Source organism: Metopolophium dirhodum, chromosome 8 (assembly GCF_019925205.1).
Source record: "Metopolophium dirhodum isolate CAU chromosome 8, ASM1992520v1, whole genome shotgun sequence".
NCBI lineage: Eukaryota > Metazoa > Arthropoda > Insecta > Hemiptera > Aphididae > Metopolophium > Metopolophium dirhodum.
This window is the reverse complement of record NC_083567.1, coordinates 21,157,678-21,176,831: the sequence shown is the minus strand read 5'-3', so window position 1 is coordinate 21,176,831 and position 19,154 is coordinate 21,157,678. Positions and strand designations below refer to the sequence as shown.

General features: G+C 30.2%; 1 protein-coding gene across 1 annotated transcript in view; it reads left to right on the top strand.

Moving 5' to 3' along the window:
* LOC132949993 (head-specific guanylate cyclase) overlaps positions 1-19,154 on the top strand; it is a 299,190-nt gene that overhangs the window by 187,228 nt on the left and 92,808 nt on the right. The gene's annotated exons all lie outside the window — the stretch shown is intronic.

Genomic DNA, 19,154 nt, shown 5'->3' with positions numbered 1-19,154 from the left:
TTTGTAAGTGCCACTAAAATTAAAAATAAGATAAATACATTTTGTAAATGTAAAAATATGCATACCTTATATGTTAATAATTCAATATTTATTAATTTTGTAAATTTATAAAGAAATAAAATGTGTAATTTGCTTTTTATCAATTAACAAAATATTTCCAAACATATATTATAATTATATGTAGGTATAATACAGTTATTATTCTTTTATAATGTAACTTATGTTATTCCAAATATGTGAGTTATTAAATTATCGACGAATACCCAAATATTATTAATATTATTAAAATATTATATTTATTTCGAAGAAAAATCAATTTATGTGACTCTTAAACGCAGATTTACATCAAACACAAAATTAACTTAATTTTTTTTCTCGGAAATATTATAATTTGGTTAAAATGTTTGAAGGTCTTTTGAGAGGAAATTGTTTTGATGTTTAATTAAATTAATAAAATGCCGTGCCAAAAACGTATTATTATAATTATGACTTTTTTTTATTAAAAATGCGAAGACGGGATGAACAGATGATTCTTTTAATTATTATTTTATCTGGTAGCTTTGGATGAGAGGTATTTGTTTTTAGAAAAAGCATTTATCGAAAAGTTCAAGCCATACAATAGCGTTTACTTAAAATCGACGTTAAAGGTCTTAGTGCCAGAAATACAAAAAAAAACATCAGTCCCAAACTAACCTAAGAAAATACTCGAGGCACATGGATAAATATGCCTGTTTGGTGTTTTCACATTACCATAACACATGTCTGAATATATCACTGAAGAAAGCGTCATTGAAATAAACAATAATAACTCTGTAAGGTAATATTTTAATAAATTATAAAAAATCGTTTAATCTATAAATACACAGTCTCTTGTTTATGTCGATGTAAATCCATCAATTTCGTTCATTACAAAACATTAATTTATTATTATTGCTCATTTTAATGACAGCGGGTGAAGTTTTCTTTGTTAATTGTCTATGTATGTACATTCAATTTAATATTAGTTCATGGTCATACCATAATATTTAAATTAATAGCTTCCAGTGAAAATTTGTATGCGTTTAATTTCCAATTGACCTTGTTGACTTGGCTATTTTAAATTTGCATCGACAACGTTTTAAGCAATATTAACGAGAAACTTTAAAAAAATTAATTGTACAACCCGAAGAAATCTTTAGCAGTCAAACCAATTTTATGAGACAAATTTGGCAATCAATATTTAAATATAACATATTAAACTCCTAAAAACGGTCTTCGATAATATGCCCAACATGTTTTGTCTTTAAATTGCAATATTATTGTTTCTTTGAAATTTCAATATAAAAACCAATTTCAATTCGTCTGTGTCATTGATTGTGTGGGCGTGGTACGTGTTACGATTTTCGATTGATTTCTTTTGCAACTCATTTTGTTCACAAACCTTATTAAGAAATAAAAACTCATAACAACTGATACCTATTATATTTGCCAAATGATAGTTCTGATACCTATTATATTTGCCAAATGACAGTTGGCGCCGTAGATAATAATCATTTTCATTTCAATAAACGTTTTTAAAATATATCTATGTAGTTTTTTATGCAAACTCAGTACAGTACGATTATATTTGTTTTCTTGATACAATCTTAGTGGAATAATATGACCATTGACGACCAAATAAATGTTTTAAAAATGTCACACTAGATAAGATGAATTTATTTTTCAAATTACATACGGTCCGTCCGTGAAACATTTTGATTACTCCTTCGACCTCAAAAAAATGTTCCGATAAAATAATTATAAAAAATACGAAAACCAATACACATACCTACCTCACTTCACACAGGCAATATATATACAATATTGAATTATCAAAAACTTCGTGCGCGTTTTGGTATTGAAATTGGTTTGGCGTTTTATAAATGTATATCAGTATTAGTATTTCATGAAGCATAGCGTATAAAATAATATTATTCATAATAGTTCATACAAAAAATATTGGAAATTTTCCCAGTCAACTCCAAAGCCAACAGCCACTTACATTCGATGTGATTGAAAAATGTAAAAAAAAAAAACACTTCTTGTATATTACTATAAAATAGACTAGCCAAACAAATGTCATATTTCCGGTCTGTTTTTTAAAACCAATTAATATTGTTCATGACCTATGGTCAAGAATATTGTCGCATAATTTAATTTACTATACAATATTATGATATTATCTCTACAATACATTTAAGAAATTAAGGATTGAAAAAATATAATAACTATTATTTATGTAGGCCTATTATATGTGTTGTTGTTTCTCGGTTTTTTAATTAAACAATTAGTGAATGAATTCGAAAATTAAAAGGATGTTTTTAAAAACTTAAAAACAATAGATAGTAATTATTAATTTCGTATGCAAAAAAAATTATACTATTACCTGTATAACTATTAAAGTCTATCGGGAATTTTTGCTTATACATACAACTATCGAATATAAAATTATATTATTATCCTTTTATTTTTTGTTAAGTATAATATACTGTAAAAAATATTGAACGTTTAAACCGAGTTTGTATTTAAACACGAATAATTAATTAACCAATAGGACTTCAAAGAGAAGTATAAAAAAACAGGCACCAAGAAGATTCCAAAAGGTATCCATGGAAAAAGAATTCGATCGTCATAGGTGGCTTTTATATAGCAAGTTATTGTATTTCGTAATATTAAAATTTTTCTGATAAAGGAAAAATAATTGAATATCAAATAGTTTCAAGAAAAAAAAAAATTGATTAACTCGGCTCCACCGAGTATATATTAATTTTGATCAATATAATATTTTAATAATCTAATAGTAGAACCACCTGCATGATTGTCATATTTTAAACTCGTTAAGTCGCGACTGTATATTATATTGTTATCGTATTAAGGTTTAGTACCTTATTACAATATAATTTGTTTCTGTACACATAATGGGACATTCAGAAAATTAGATAATTAATTAATAATAAAACACGGCATGAATTACAATATTTCACAATGCGGAGATCACCCAATAGTAATACTTCTTGCAGTTAATAGGTATCTATGCGCCACGTGCGTTTTGAACTGAGTGGTTGGTTTTGTTAATTCGGAAGGGTCGAAGGGATATTAGGATAATCGCATAAATGTTTGGGACGATTTTGTGTTAATTACTGTTGTAAGTAGAGTGATGAGTGGATTTATGTTAATTTATAAACGAAGTGAGTTGATTTGTGAAATTTTGAGGGTCGTGGTCACTTTGATAATAATTATGCTACTGTTTATTGACATGCTGACTTTGGAATATTAGTTTTTAGCATATTTTTGGAGGGGTATTTGGGTTTTTATGTGCATGGGTATTGCTTATGGGTTCGTGGGTACAATATTTTCTGGAATTGGGTCTGATACAAATCTTTGGTTTTCTCAGCTTTTATTCTAGAATATGATTTGTGTTTTGATTGAATGCATTTGTAGAAACAACAATCTTATCTCGGTAGCTAGCGGGTTGCTGCCCTTGACATGAGGTACGCACTTGATGGTGGTTGGGGTAGTTTTTGACAGTTTTTAGTCATATGAAATTCACTGCATTTAACACAATGTGGTTGAATCGTTACAATAGGTTTCTGTGTGGCCAACATTTTGGCAACGTTGACATTGAACGGCATGATGACGGGGAAGACAGATTCATCGAATTTTATTTTAGTGTGGCAGATTGAAGTGAGTTTACAAGTATCTGAATTGCGTTAATCTAGTTCTGCTCGCAAATCTAGACCCAAAACATTAAGAAAAGAGGCAAACTAGTTTTTGTCCACGATTGAAAAATGAAAAGACTACTTGAATAGCTGTCGTATGACCAAGGTATTCTAGTTTCTCTTTTATTAAATCATTATTAATAGTATGGCGCAGGTTAACGAAAACCACACAAAATTGCATATCTTAGTAGATTAATTAATACGTGTGAAACGTACTTTTTTCGACTTTTGGTTTATGACTTTTCTGAATAATCCAGACGAATTTGTTAGTTTTAATTTGTTAGAGTAACTTTCGCAGGTAGTTGATTTCATTAGAAGTTAGAACATATTGCGTTTGGACCGCATCGCAAAAAATTGTGAGCAGTCATATAATGGATATAACGAGTATGATTGTTGTAGGTACACATTATAATATTATGTCAAATTTGTTCGGTTTCAAAATTATTTTTGATTTGGTCAGTGTCCGTGTTTTGAAAAATATGAAAGGATAACCATATATTTAGTTTTTTCCGGAGTTGTGGTTACGAAGCAGATGGATTCTGGTTGGAAGATGAGCCAGGTGCAGATAGGTGTTGCGATTTTTAATTGTTTACGATTGGTCCTGAAATAGCCAGAACATGTGACTGTTATTATATTTTACATGTATAAATATTAAATATTATACTATAGCGAGGAGCAAAATATTATGATTTTAAGTTGGAGTCGTCTTGATAACATTCGTATATAAATGTCCCACGGGACAGGGTTGCTTTTCATACGGAGTTGTGTTTAATAATTTTAAATGGTCGTTATCGGCGGGTGCATAATTGGCTTTTTGACTATCGGCTATTAATTCTTGGCACGGTCCAATTTAATTATTGATTACGATGTAGTTGACCGGATAAATTCTCTGGGATGATACGTACCTATTTCAAAAAAATACGATGTTGGCATCGTAGAAATAAACGAGAAGTAAGGTGACCGTAATAAATACATGTGAACAGAATGAACGTTGACACGGCCACGGTAGGTACTCCAATTACATTTTTAATGCGAAAAAAAGTTCATGAAAGCAGAACAAGTTTTTTCCTTTAATTTTATAATATTTAAAAAAAACCGTCAATGCTTTGGAACCCTGAAACTGAATTTTTTTTTAATTACTGAGAGTATAAAAGTTAAGCTTGTAATTAATTTTACATTATTATTACCTAGTTAAACTGATTTTATTTCCTGGTGACGTTTTTCTCATAAACTTCTGTTTTAAATAAATTCAATCTAACATGTAAGACATATACAAACATAATGATCAACTGCATATATTTAAATCATATAAATTACACATTTAAATTAACAATACAAAATATATTTTGTACTATCCGTATTGTTAAAATCAATTAAATCCTGTTTAATCCTTATTCAGTTTAATATTTACTATCTATAGTTTATAACGTGAATTTAATAAAAGTAAAAAAAATATTACGTTCGTAGTTAAAATAATATTTACGGGTTTTTCTGCGCATCCCCACGTGACACCCTGCTACATGAGGATTGGTTTCGATAAATTGGTGATATAGGAAGATACGCAGAACAGGCATGTTCTCTCGTAGAGCAGAGTATATAGTGTTTTTATTATGAACTACAAGTATTTAAAACCATTGAAAAAAAACTGAAAAATTCTATATTAATAAAAAACCTGTCAAAAACAAAGAAACGTGTATCCAGCCCCAAAACATATTTATGTTAAAATAAATTGAATTATATTTGTACACTGCACTTTGTCATAATATATTAACAGTTAATACTATTATTTAAGTGTGCAGGTAATATCGTCGATCGAGCAGGTATCGAGTAGATAATATTAAATATGTTATCGTCGATGAATTTGCAGGATATTATCGATGTTTGCAATAGTAATCAGTTATCACTGATCATTAATGCACTTCAACGTGGGTCTTTTTGACGATTTTTGATCATCGTCACAGCTGTTCGGTGTACACAAGCCAAGGGATGGGAATTTATTTTATTCTTTATTTATGTGACATAGCCTAGTTAAGATAATGTATAGAAATTGCACTATTATACACTTAGGCCGGGTCGCATAAACGTTCTGTAACGATTTACAGGTCTGTAAGTGCGTTAACGGCTCTGTAAATAAAATTAGGTGTTGCTGGAACACTCGGTAAAGTTACAGGCTCTGTAAATTATCGGCTACCGGTCCTGTAAACTGCAGATAGGATTTTGCATCTGTAACTACTTACAGATCGGTAAAATTATTATAATGATAAGAAAATCACATGGTTTATTATGGTTTAATTTATTTGGTAACCACGGTTATCAATAATTTAATATTTCTTTATGCAACACTAGCATAGTTTACACAATCCTTCAAACCTTACAGGGCCGGTAGATTACAGAGCCGGTAACAAATGTACAGACTGTTTTTTATGCAACCCGGCTACCCTAGCCACTGTTAAAGTGTCACTGAAACGATCGTTCAACGGTCGTCGAAAAAATCGAAGGCACGTAAAATATTCTAATATCTGCGTATGTGTTCACGTACCGCGGTCGATGGATAGATCATTATATACCTGGTATATTGTATCGACCAAACGCGGTATCAATTCGATATCAATTCTTTCGTGTATTATTATAATACGGCGTGTGTACGACACATCCGAGATTACCTTTGCCAAAGTCGGTCGGTTTGTGGCCCTTCGTAATTCGAATTATTACGGTAGTGAACCTGAGACGGCGACCCGTCACCACGCACTCTTATTACGAAACGTTATCGCAATCAATTCCCATTGCTGTCAAACTCACGTGATCGTCTTATTTAATATTTTATTCTTTTCTACCCCATCTCGTCCAATTCAAGGGATACGTCTTCTGGGCCGTTTAATTTCACTTTCGCGGATTCGTGTCGAGTTTAATAATGGAATCAGAACGAACAGAATAAAAATCCAATCAAAATCTTATAAACCCCGAATTTGTTGTAAGTAATTTTCAGCCGACAACAACACGACATATTATTATAATATTAATATAAGGTAGGTGTGTTTTGAAAAAAAAAATATATATCACCCACATGAAAGGTGCGAGTTTAAAATATTTCAGAAGTAGATTTTAATAAACTAGCTATAAATGTAGTATATTTGAAGCCGTACTTGAATATTATAATTCGATTGTATTTCAGTTACAAGAATAACAATAATAATATCTAATAAACCAGAGCTACATTACCATGATTTGTTACATATTTATACGTATACCTGTTATATTAACGAGTAAACAAGTTTGTCAGTGTTTTGATGATATAATATTATTATTATCATCATCATATGTCTACACTGGTGCAATAATATATGTATATTATACGTATTTCACAGGCTCGATCACTTTCAGTCGGTCTCTATAAAAACTTTAAATCCACACTAAACCTAATATAATATGCCTAATAATATATTACCTATATCGTAGTTTGTCCACGAAAACAGGTCAGGTTAGATGAGTTACAGATAAACATAAAGTGAAGTTGTTGCGTGCGTGTAAAATTCGAGGGTTAAAAATTGTAAGTCATAGGGATTTATTATCCAACAGATAAGTCTCCTTCTACCTTGTATAACACAATCAAATTCAAAAATATGTGTAGGGTACAGAGTAATAAAAAAAGTCAAATTTATTTAATAAAAACAATGAGATTTTAAAACAATTAAATAATTAACGACATGACTTAAATAAATGTTTTTGCACTCGAAATGTTTTTAAAAAAAATTTTTTAAATTATTTATATCCAGTACTTACCTACCTATTAAAAAATAAAAATAAAAAATATTGATAACGACAAAAATTATTTCATTTGTTAGGTCTTCCCGTTATAACCCGTATAAAACTCATACATATAAACACAAGCTCACGATAGCTATAGGTACTAATTAATATACAGCGTAGTTATATAATGCTGATCTCGACATTCAATAAAATGTGTCGACACACATTCACACTTTCACCTCATTTATTCGGACTCAATATTATTAATATAATAATATTATTTTTATTCGGGAAGAAGTGTTATAGACATCCGTAATAAGCTGTGCCCAAGATGTTAAAACGTCATTAAACTCGAGTGTGATGATCGATCCGATTCGTTCTGGAGTTTACCGACAGTCGTGGTTGTGGTATACGCACCTCATATTGTATTATTATGATATTTTAGTTGTACGATAATGTTATTTTCGCTCCTCCGATATTCCAGAATAATATTATATGAATAATAATTGTACTATAGAGCTATCCAAAATCGTTTGCTTCGCTTTTTCCGTACACAATCAGTGGCGGTAGGTATTTCACGTCAACTTCGTTCGCATTTATTATTATAATATTAAACCTTGTTGGTAGACACGTTTGAATGTAATACGAACAGTCAATCAGTCTGGACGAATATTAGTGATTTTAAGTTTGAGTCGGTCTATGGATATAGATATTATTATAATGCCATAACTGTCCAGAAATACTTAATTGTTTTCATTTTCACGTCACTCATTGTGAAACCAGGTGTACTAAAATTGTTATATTCAAACACCGTCGCCACACGAAAAACAACTTTACTAATCACGTTCGGTCGGTCCCTGTAAAAAAGAATCATGAGATTAGCTAATGATTCAGCAATAAACTATATGTAATTGTTTGATGAATTTTGATTCTATTGAGTGGTTTATAATATTTTAATATTATTAGATTTTATTCGTAAATTATATTTTATTATTTTTATTATTCTCTATATTATTATTCAATTTTGTATTTAATTATACTGCTGAAATTCATTCCTTGTTATTGTACTTATATATAAAACTAATATTGTTTATTAGCCCGTTTAAATAAAATATAATAATATCAACCTAATAGTATAAATAGTATAATTATTGGCAAGGTTTAGGTTATTTGCACTAAACAATTTTGTATTTCGTACAAACAATGATTGATTATGAATTTTAGAGATATTTTCTTTAACTGTATAATAATTATTTGGTAACACAAACACTGTTAAAGTATTAATATTTGTGTGCTCTTATTATTAATTTGATTATTCGCAATTGTATGTCGTAATGGAACACGTTAGGTGCCAATAACTATATAAGTCACCTTATACAATTTATATATATAAATAAATAAATAAATCTATCCTTATCGTATAAAGCTCAACATCATTGCCGATCGATGAATACATAAGGTCAGAACAATATAATTCTTAGAGTAAAGGTGGCCCTATTATGTCAATGGCCGAAAACATAATGTCGTGCGAATTACTTTTCGTTCGTATAATTAGTAACAACCTGAACGAAAGTTTTCCCCCCTAAAAGAAGTAAATTTTTTTTTTTTAAACTTAATTAACTTACTTGACGAGATTTTGTGTTGAACTACGTGCATTTTATTCCAAACATAATACTATTATTTAGTAGTTTCAGTAAAATAAACTATTTAATTCACACGTAGTTTCAAACCCATTTTACAGAAGTAGCTGTTCTAATTGCATTGTCGAACATTCTATTTTATGTCTCTATAATATAAGTTATAATATATATTATGTATGTGTGTGTGTGTGTGTGTGTGTGTGTGTGTGTGTGTGTGTGTGTGTGTGTGGGTGTGTATTTGAAAACATAGACTACCTATTTGCTATTTTTATCAATTTATTTTAAATATCAATTGTTCACTTAAATATTAGTTTTGTCTTGTGTTTTTCTCACAGTACACAACATAATACAACTGTTTATGTTATCTAATCTCCTGAATTTACCTAGAAATAAACGATAAAAAATACAAGAATAAACTAACATATAAAAAAATATATTCATGTTTTTATTTCCTTTGAAAGAGGAAATTACAATGTTTGCAATTTCATTAAAAGTTTTAAATTAAAAATAATCAATGCGTTAGGTATATCCAATAACTTTGGGGGAAGGGGGGCAGATCTCTATCTTTATTAGAAAAGCAATTGAAAATTCAAACATGAAAGAACAAACGTTTGTAAATTATAATATTATTTACATTTAAACGGTGTACATGATAGTTAAATATTTATTTAGATTAAAAAATACCTATGTGGTTATATACTTATATGTATTTACAATATATTATTATTTTGTTTTATTCACGAGATTATAATAATATTGTACGATTTAAAGTACCACGCCATACAAATATTACAAACCCCATTGTAATTTGTATTATAGACGTACCATACTATCGTATTTACCATGTATATTTTAAGTAAAAAAATAATAGGCATTTTAAATTATAATATTTTCTATACGAATGACCTAAATATTTTAACAACACAGTAGTCACATTGACACTGGAATAGTTGATCCGATGATTGTGTTCTGTACCAATGCAAACATTTACCTATTGGCCATTACGGAAATGGGAAAATGGTACCCAATACAAACTCCACGAGTTCGGTTAAAATTTCATTTTTTTTCATTTTATATCAACTGTAAGTCTTAACTAAAAATTTACGATTGAATGCTACCAATAACCGTTATGATTACAACAATGTGAAATCATGGTCATATCATTTTATTAGAAACAATAATACAATAATCTATTCGAAATACCGTTCACAATATTCGTGAAATAAATATTTTTATATTTGCGTTACATACGTGTATACTTTCTGACTGTTTCTGGAAAAATATTCGATTTTTATTTCATTCAACAAACTGCAGACGAGAGGAATCTAAGTATATAGGTACGTAAAAACAGTTTCGGAACGTTCGTGGCATCTTAAATATTAAATTATAATTAACATCTGCTTCGATCGGAATTCATTTTATTTTTACTGTTCAAATGGTAATAGATCTATATAATACTTACCCACACTAGTGACGTATTTAGGTTTTTGTCTAGCAGATGGGGGGGGGGGGGGGGGTTGATTTTATTCAGTTGACCCGCCTTTAAAATTAGAGGACTTAAGCTAAGGACTTATGCATATTATATTATACCATCTATGGGGGGGGGGGGGAGGGATTATTCCCCTTGACCTCCCTTTCCCTGTAAAAATGCCACTGACCCACACACTCGGGACTGGGAACCGCGACGGACTCAGTAGATACTCGCTATAATATTATGAAGGTGGCGTTCGTCACAATAATATCATCGGTTTTCACGGTGCACTCGGCGAACGCGAAGTCCAAAGAAAAAAAATTTATAAATAACGCGATAACCTATATTATAATTGACGTTTGTTGCGCGCAAACGCGCTGAATGCACATGACAATATATACAGCAAAAAATATTATAATAATTTACAACGACTAATAATAGCATCGTAAAGCGTAGTTCGATGCATTTAACACAATATCGTTATTATAATATTATCGTACAATCGCATTCATATGAATGTTTCGCCGTTTCTCCGACTTTGAAAATAATTGATGTCCGAGAACTTATATATAAAAAAAAAAAACATCGTGTTCGTGACTTTGGCGTAACGGTCGGTCGGCCTTGTCAGTTTATAATATACTATTATAAGTGCAATAATTCTATGTACGGCGTTCTATAATAGGTCGTATAGTATAAATATATATTTACTACTTACTGTGTAGACGGTGTACAGCGCGTTCGTCTTTTTGTCGCGTCGTATTTTCTACGCGATAAAAGGGTGACCGAATTATTATTATTATTATTATTGTTATTATCATAGCACTGCGTGTCGTCCCTCCGTTTGTGTTTACCGAAATTGGTTGGCATCGGTCTTGCCAAGTAGGTCGTAAAATTCACCGCACAACCCTCCCCGCCGGCCAGTCCACTCACCCCCCCCCCCCACCCTCGCATCGCATCTCGGCGCTGATCTATTTGAGTTCACCCCGAAACCGTTCTTGACCGCGACTTATGATGTAGTAATTTAAAACGAAAACATAATAATACATTCAATGTTTACGCATAAAATCATATTATTTATATTGACAGTTACCGCGATTAATCGTACATGTGATAATATTATCGACTGCAGCGGTTTTGTGAAATATCAGAACATCAGTGCAGATAATATAAACGGACTAATAAATTTAGTTATTATTTTGCTATTTATCATGACGTGCATAAAATATCACTGATAATATGCGTAGTATGTTTAAATCTTACAACTGTAGAAAAACTACGCTTGATTTCACTCTGAATCAGAATATTGATACAAATCCAATATAATAATAATAATAATAATATGTAATATGATATGTATCTGACCTGGTTTTTGATTCACCGTATTCGTTCTAAGAACTAAAATGAAAATTTCACAAGTAAAATAGATTTATTGAAATTGCTTTGCTTCCGATCTGAACACATCCGGTGTATCCCAGCATGGAATAACATAGCACACTATCTTACAATAATATTTTTTTTTCCCAGAAAAATAAAATTATTATCACTCAGTAACTGTCGACTTGCTTCCATTTAAACCTGTTGCCTATTTTATTTTTTTTACTTGTATAGATTTTTGGATTTAAGCGGAGCACAGTTCTATAATATTTTCTGAATCATAATTTGTATACATCTTTATTGTTTAAAAAAGTTTTATATTTTTTTTTGTTTTCCTGTGAATGTGTTATATACTTATTATCATATGTTAAACAGTGAACATGATGTACCTATCTTCTAGAATACAATTAAAAAAAAAAGAAAGATAGAAAGAAAGAATGAAATTAAGATATATACCTATTTTGTTTGACATTACACGCCCACATGATATTTCGTTATTCTTTAAACGTACCTACTACATAACAAATTTGTATTTAGCAGAATCTATTTTGTGTCGTTATTTAATGAGAGTGTTCTGATCTATTATACATTTTTAAAGTAATAATATTATCTAATTAAGTGGAATCACAACCAAATTTTGAGTCATGATATACTTTTTTTTTATTAATATTTAAATTCATTAAATTTTACGAATAAAATAAAATCAACATAATAATAAATAATAATACTAAAATATTTTTTAATTGTTCCTCTTTTTAGAATATATTTTTTTTTTTTACATTTATCGGATTATGTACAATCTGTAATGGTAACAATAAGCATATTATGTGCGAAAAAAAAATATATACAAGACGTGGAAACCTGATGAGAGAAGTCACTCAGCATTAATAGTGCTAAGTAGTTAGTCCTAAGTACCTACTTATGCTATTTTGTCTAATGGCCCCTGACACAACAATATTAATGAATCAACAAAAAATAAGTCACCTATTCAAGAACGGTAATATATTATAATTGTAGCTATAATTCAATTATAATAAGTAATTACTGATACAATAATGTATTCTGTCTTAAAAAGCCATTACAATTCAACAAGTTTTTTTTAAATTTATATTAAAGTCTATGGCGTTGTCATTCATCCAGACATATTCCCTCCTTGACATTTTTATTTTTTATTTTTATTTAACACTTTAAAATTAAAAAATTATCATACAAAACACTTTCTATGGTGCACCAGTTTAAAACACGTGTCGTATAGTCGCTTTTCAGCACTATACTTCACCAACACTTGAAAAATTTAAAAGCCGTGAATTAACTGGTTTAAGTTAGGTTCACAGAAGTCCATAGCATTACTTCACTATTTCCTTCAGTTCTAAACGACCTGCAATAATTAACCGTTTTCACATCGGATTCGAGCAAATGGCAAGGTAATAGGTATTGTATAACTAGTAGACACTTTCCGTTCCCTGATCGTGGCTTACCATGTGAAGATCGTCACATACTCTTCAATTTGACAAAAGAGAGACACTTTCCTCGCTCGTCACGAAGGTGGTTACAATAATGATTATGTAGTTTCAGCAGATTTTCTTAATTGGCCTATATTTATTACTTCTTGATTTGCTAAAATTTTATTTTTACTATTCGTATGCTATGTATATTTTATAAAATATTTATGAGTAACTGTCAGTAGTGTACGACATAGTTCTGTGAATTCGGATTTAAGTTGAGTATTCGAAAAATTGTGATACTTCACACGCGTCTTTTTATTTGGGATTGTTAAATAATCATAATATACATAACAATATCTTATAATAACAGTGAATGATTTGATGTACAAAAAAAAAATTTAACATTTATTAAAATATCAATTATGCATTCTGAGAATTGAAATAAGTTTCTACTTTTCGAGTTGTGTTCTCATTAAGACTAATATTCAAGAATCCAAGGGAAACATTATGTTGGCAGTAATACGATTCTCAAAGTGAGTTTATACTAAAAAACTGGCTAAAAAAAAGTCCTTATGGAATAAAATATCAGTCTTCTCCGAGAATAAGATAATAATGAAACGTTAAAAATGAAAAGAATTTGTCATGTTGGGAAAATATAAGCACGCTAACCTAACGCGAACCGAAACGGCTAAGAAATAAATAAAAGAAAAAAAATGTAAAATGTATTACCAGTCTGTATGAGCGTATAATAAGTATTCAAACATTCATAAGCATATTTTATTGTAATGTATTTTTTATTTTTTATTTCGTTCGATAACAATTCAAAGAGCTGTAAATTTCGGATAAAGGACTAATGATTAACATACTTTTTCGCCAAAAGGGATGATGGTGAACGAACGGATAAAGCCGCAGTACGAATATAATAATACGCGGGAACCTGCAGACTCTCTAACAGTGGGCAAAAAAAAATGGTGATGTAAGAAAAGGGAAAAAATTGAAATGAAAAGGAAAAAAAAGACTGTTCGAAAATATTATATATATATATCGATAAGTGGAAATGTAAAAGACCACGGTTTAGTGATCGCGTAGAAGAAAATAATATGGAAAAGAAAAGAAATCGATGAACGCGCGCGCGAGATTACAAGTTGTGGCAGACGCGATGATTTGCCAACGAAGGAAAAATGCATAATACTGTCTATCACTATAATACATATACAGAGTGATCCACTGAGCATGTTCACCTCCATTTTTCTTTCAGTACATAATAAACATATTAAAATTCTAAATAATTAAAATTCTTGAGGTTTGTTGTACTATACATAATTTTCAGAAAACGTATCCATTAAATAATTTGCAGTAGACATGGGGGTATGAAGAGGGTCGTTCAAAAAAAAAAAATTAACTAATATTTTTGTCTATCCACACAGGACACTCCTTAAGTCGTACATGAAATTCAAGAGTATTAAAATATAGTATTTAAGTAGGTATTTAAAAATTCCAAAAAAAATCAGATTTTAAATAACTGCTGCATTATTGAAGAAAAAAGGGGGGTTAAAATGCTTGATGAATCACCCTGCATAATGTACATAATATTGTAATATATAATATATTATGTGTATAAGTGTAGGCTGCGGGCGGTGCTCGGCAGAAGGAATCTTGCGGGATTATTTTGCCATTCAGACTGCAGTGTAGGCAAAAATGACGCGACATTTGCCTCGCCTTATATATTAATAACACAGTTTGACTGCTTTTGAATCGAATCATTATCAGTGCCCCTCTTTTATTCATAACCATAAATCGAAATCGGAATCTTAGCCTTGTTGGTACTTGCGTATACAACCGGAACCCTGTTATTACCAGTGCCGTAATAAGATATCTTAATTTCGATAGGTACCTAATTAGTATCAAGAAACAGAAACAGATATTTTACTTTAAATCGTACCTAGGTAACTGTTGATACAGATACATTTTTTTAGGAAGTACCTAGACTTACAGATACAAGTAGGTATCCTCCTAAGATCAGATATCTGAATATGTAAATTTTAGGTTACATTTAGCAAATCCGACTATTCTATTCATAATGATTTAATATAATAGAAATATGTAGAGCCACCTAATTAAAGTAAAACTAATAATATATATATACATATTATATTTTATATAGAATCATTTTTATAGGTATACAGAGTGAACCTGAGAAATTTACATACTCAGTATATTTTTGTTTAATTAATAAAGTAATAATCGTATCTTAAAAAGTATGTTAATAGTGTCACAATATTATTTTGTACAGAATCTTTTTTTTCAAAAGTATCTAGATACAAAATATAAAAGATTCATGGAATTATCTGGATGCATTGCAATTTACAGAACTGGTTACTAATCACGGGGTCGGTGCGTGTTAAAACAATAATACCGTACATTATAATAATTCATAGTAAATTGTATAGGTACCTACCCAACCAATTAAAAACACGAGACCGTCACCGTCCGGCGTCTGGTTACACGTCAAAACAGTATATTATTTATATAACTTCAAACGTATTTTCAGCAACAGTATGAAATGCTATCGTTATTTTAATAAAATATAAATATATATTTCGTCGGGAAAATAATGATACATAAATATTGTTGAAACATTTTTAAAACGTTAGGTAGGTATTTATAGTATGTTGTATACAACATTTAAAAAATGTCTAATAAATTAATAAGTTTAAGAACAAAAAATAAATAAAATAAAATATTGTAAGTTTACACACAAAACACTTAATTATTACCCCAGACAACTTTTGTATATTCAAAATAAATGTTTTATATAAAGTACTTCCACAATAACACTATTTTCTTAACTTTTTGATAATTTGTATTTTTAGTTTCATATTCTGAAGCCGTACACTTCTATAAAAAATTTAATATATAATAATAATAATAATAATAATAAAGACTATTTAGTTAAATAGTTTTTTATTTATGAGTATTTTTAGATGAGCGGAGACGTGTAGCATAATTTTATAAGTATATCCCCTGCTACTTCACACGTTCTCTTATCTAAATTACCAAACTTTAAACGCTTGAAAAGAAAATAATATTGTTAGTCCAATATTCTTTAGATTTTTTGTTCTTCGTATTTCCCTTAGAATATATTTTTTCTGTAAAATATGAAATAAAAAATATGAGATATCATTTAAAAAAAAAAATGGAAAAAATTGGGTTCTATAAATTATTGTAAGAATAATATATTTTACGTAGCAATTATAATAAATTATTAGTATGCCTACTGAAATGTATATAAAATAATTCAAATTTATTTCCCCAAATACACAAGCAATTACTAAAAGGTTATAATATGAGTATGTTCCGTCAAAAAACCGTCCCATGCAATAAACTGCATAGTACGTATATATTATACTACAATGTGTGCGGTATCATATTAGCCTTTGTGGTATCTTTAATGTTACCGTAGTTTTTTAAGTTTGAAAATTCATTTTTTTCGAACGTAAAAAGCACAACATTATGTTGAAACTATTCGGAATATAATGTTCTTTTTAGTATCCCGACACATGTTGTAGTCGTCTCTAATATATTATATTGTTTTTAAAACTCGTATTTTATCCAAGTCTTCTGCTTATTTCCCGTGCCAAAACCGGGAAATTTTAGCGGGTCGTGTCACCCGAGTCGAATCGTTTCACCCGAATTCACACACACACACGCACATTCACTCACACATTACACACGTTCGTGTTAGATCGATCGCTGGTGTGATATATATTATTATTACGGTTCGTCTTTAACGCCCGTCGGGGACATATATTTCGCGCACACGTGGCACTCCGTCAACAACTCACGTCTATTATATTATTATATTATAATATTATTGTACCTACGGACCAAATACGACGACGGATCGTTTCGCACACCCTCGGTCTCGATATTCTATTTTTTATGGTCGCCGTGCGAACAATAATAGGAAATCGAAATTTGTGCTCGCAGGGTGTGTCGCGCGAAGATCTGACGCGCACAGTCATGACATATTTTATGTAATTTCGATGTACCTAAAATAATATTGTCAGACTCACTTTGACGTAAACTTTGCACTTCAGAGGTGTCGTACTGCGCGAATCAAATAAACGTCGTACACCAGCCCCGAGAGTGGAACTATAGAGTGGATCCCAAAAATTGTCTGCCGACTGCTGCCACAACACGGTTTTCCACAGCCAGAATCGTATTGTATATCCGGACGTATTGACTGAATACTACGTGTCCCGGAAATCGTGTAGGTACACTCATCGTCTAAATTTTAAATACTTGATATTATAATATGACTCTTTAAAAGTTTGATTTTAATGTTTCGACATACCTACTCTGGATCATATTCTTTTCCGAAATATGAAATATAAAAATAATGTCTTGTAATCATTCAAAAAAGGACGTCCATTGAAACGATGGATAGACGGAATAGAGCAAGATTTGGAATAATTAGGGACACCGAACTGGGAAGAAAAGGTGAAAAATAAAAGGATGTGTCGGTGGAGACGAAAACTCTCGAAGAGTTGTGATGCCAGAGAAGAAGAAGAATTTTAAAAAAGTAAAACTTAAAATACGACAATTATGAGAAATAGTGAAAAATGTAATTTTTGTTTTTCAAAAACGTTGTTTTACAATATTACTTTAAAGTTAAGTTGAAACGATGTAAAAAAAAGTTTTTAAAGTGTTTTTTGGGGATAACGAGTGTTTTATGTTAAAATACAAAAAAATAAGGTTACCGGAAAGTTACATTAATTTTTTATGAGCGTTTGAATTTAACATTTTTACAATAATTGATATTTAGCTATAACAATTAATGAATTCCCCCCATTAATCGATTTTTGATATTTTGATATAATTCAAAAATGTATAGCTGTGACACTTGCAATTTGCACCCAATTATCACTTTTTATAAATTTTTCTTTTCATAGCTAATATAGAAATGTTAATAGCGGATTTCCCACAAGTTTTTTTACATATAACAAAAAAAGTGTAACGCTATTTATAGCCATGGTGTGGTTTTAAGAAATTCAGTATTTTTAAAAAACCATTTATTATTAATATTATTTAACTTCCTATATGCGCCTATATCCAATATTCCTATGTTTACCAATTTAGTACTTGAACAGTATAACATATGAATACGATTTTAATATATAATAATATTATTGAATATAAATAAAAAGAACCTAGATACATTCTCGATTTAAAAAATCTATAAAAAATATGGTTGCCATGGGTGTACCTAAGTGTTTGAAACATAAATAATTTGTTTCTGTGCGTCACAGTATATTCAGTACCTAATCAAGTATAAGTACTATTATTTGTTACAACGAACTTTACGGATCATTTATAATACATTATAAAAGTCTAAATATCGTTTAATATATTAACTTAACCGTATCAGATCAATATGTCAAATATTGTAGTACTGGAAACTTCGCCCAAATCCATGATCCAGTCCGATACCGACAATTATTTCGAGGTTTTTGACGTGCTCCAGCAAAATCGAGCGAAAACGTTGGGATCTCAAGATATCAAGAGTCCACAGGCGCACTGCAGGAGATATAAATCGACGCCTAATGTGGCTCTGCAGAAGAACTCCACAGGTGCAGACGAACCCGAGACCGAGTGGCCGTTTACAACCGGAACTATGCGACGATATAAATCGATGCCTAATATGGCTCTGCAACGATCTAACTCCGCAGACGATGTA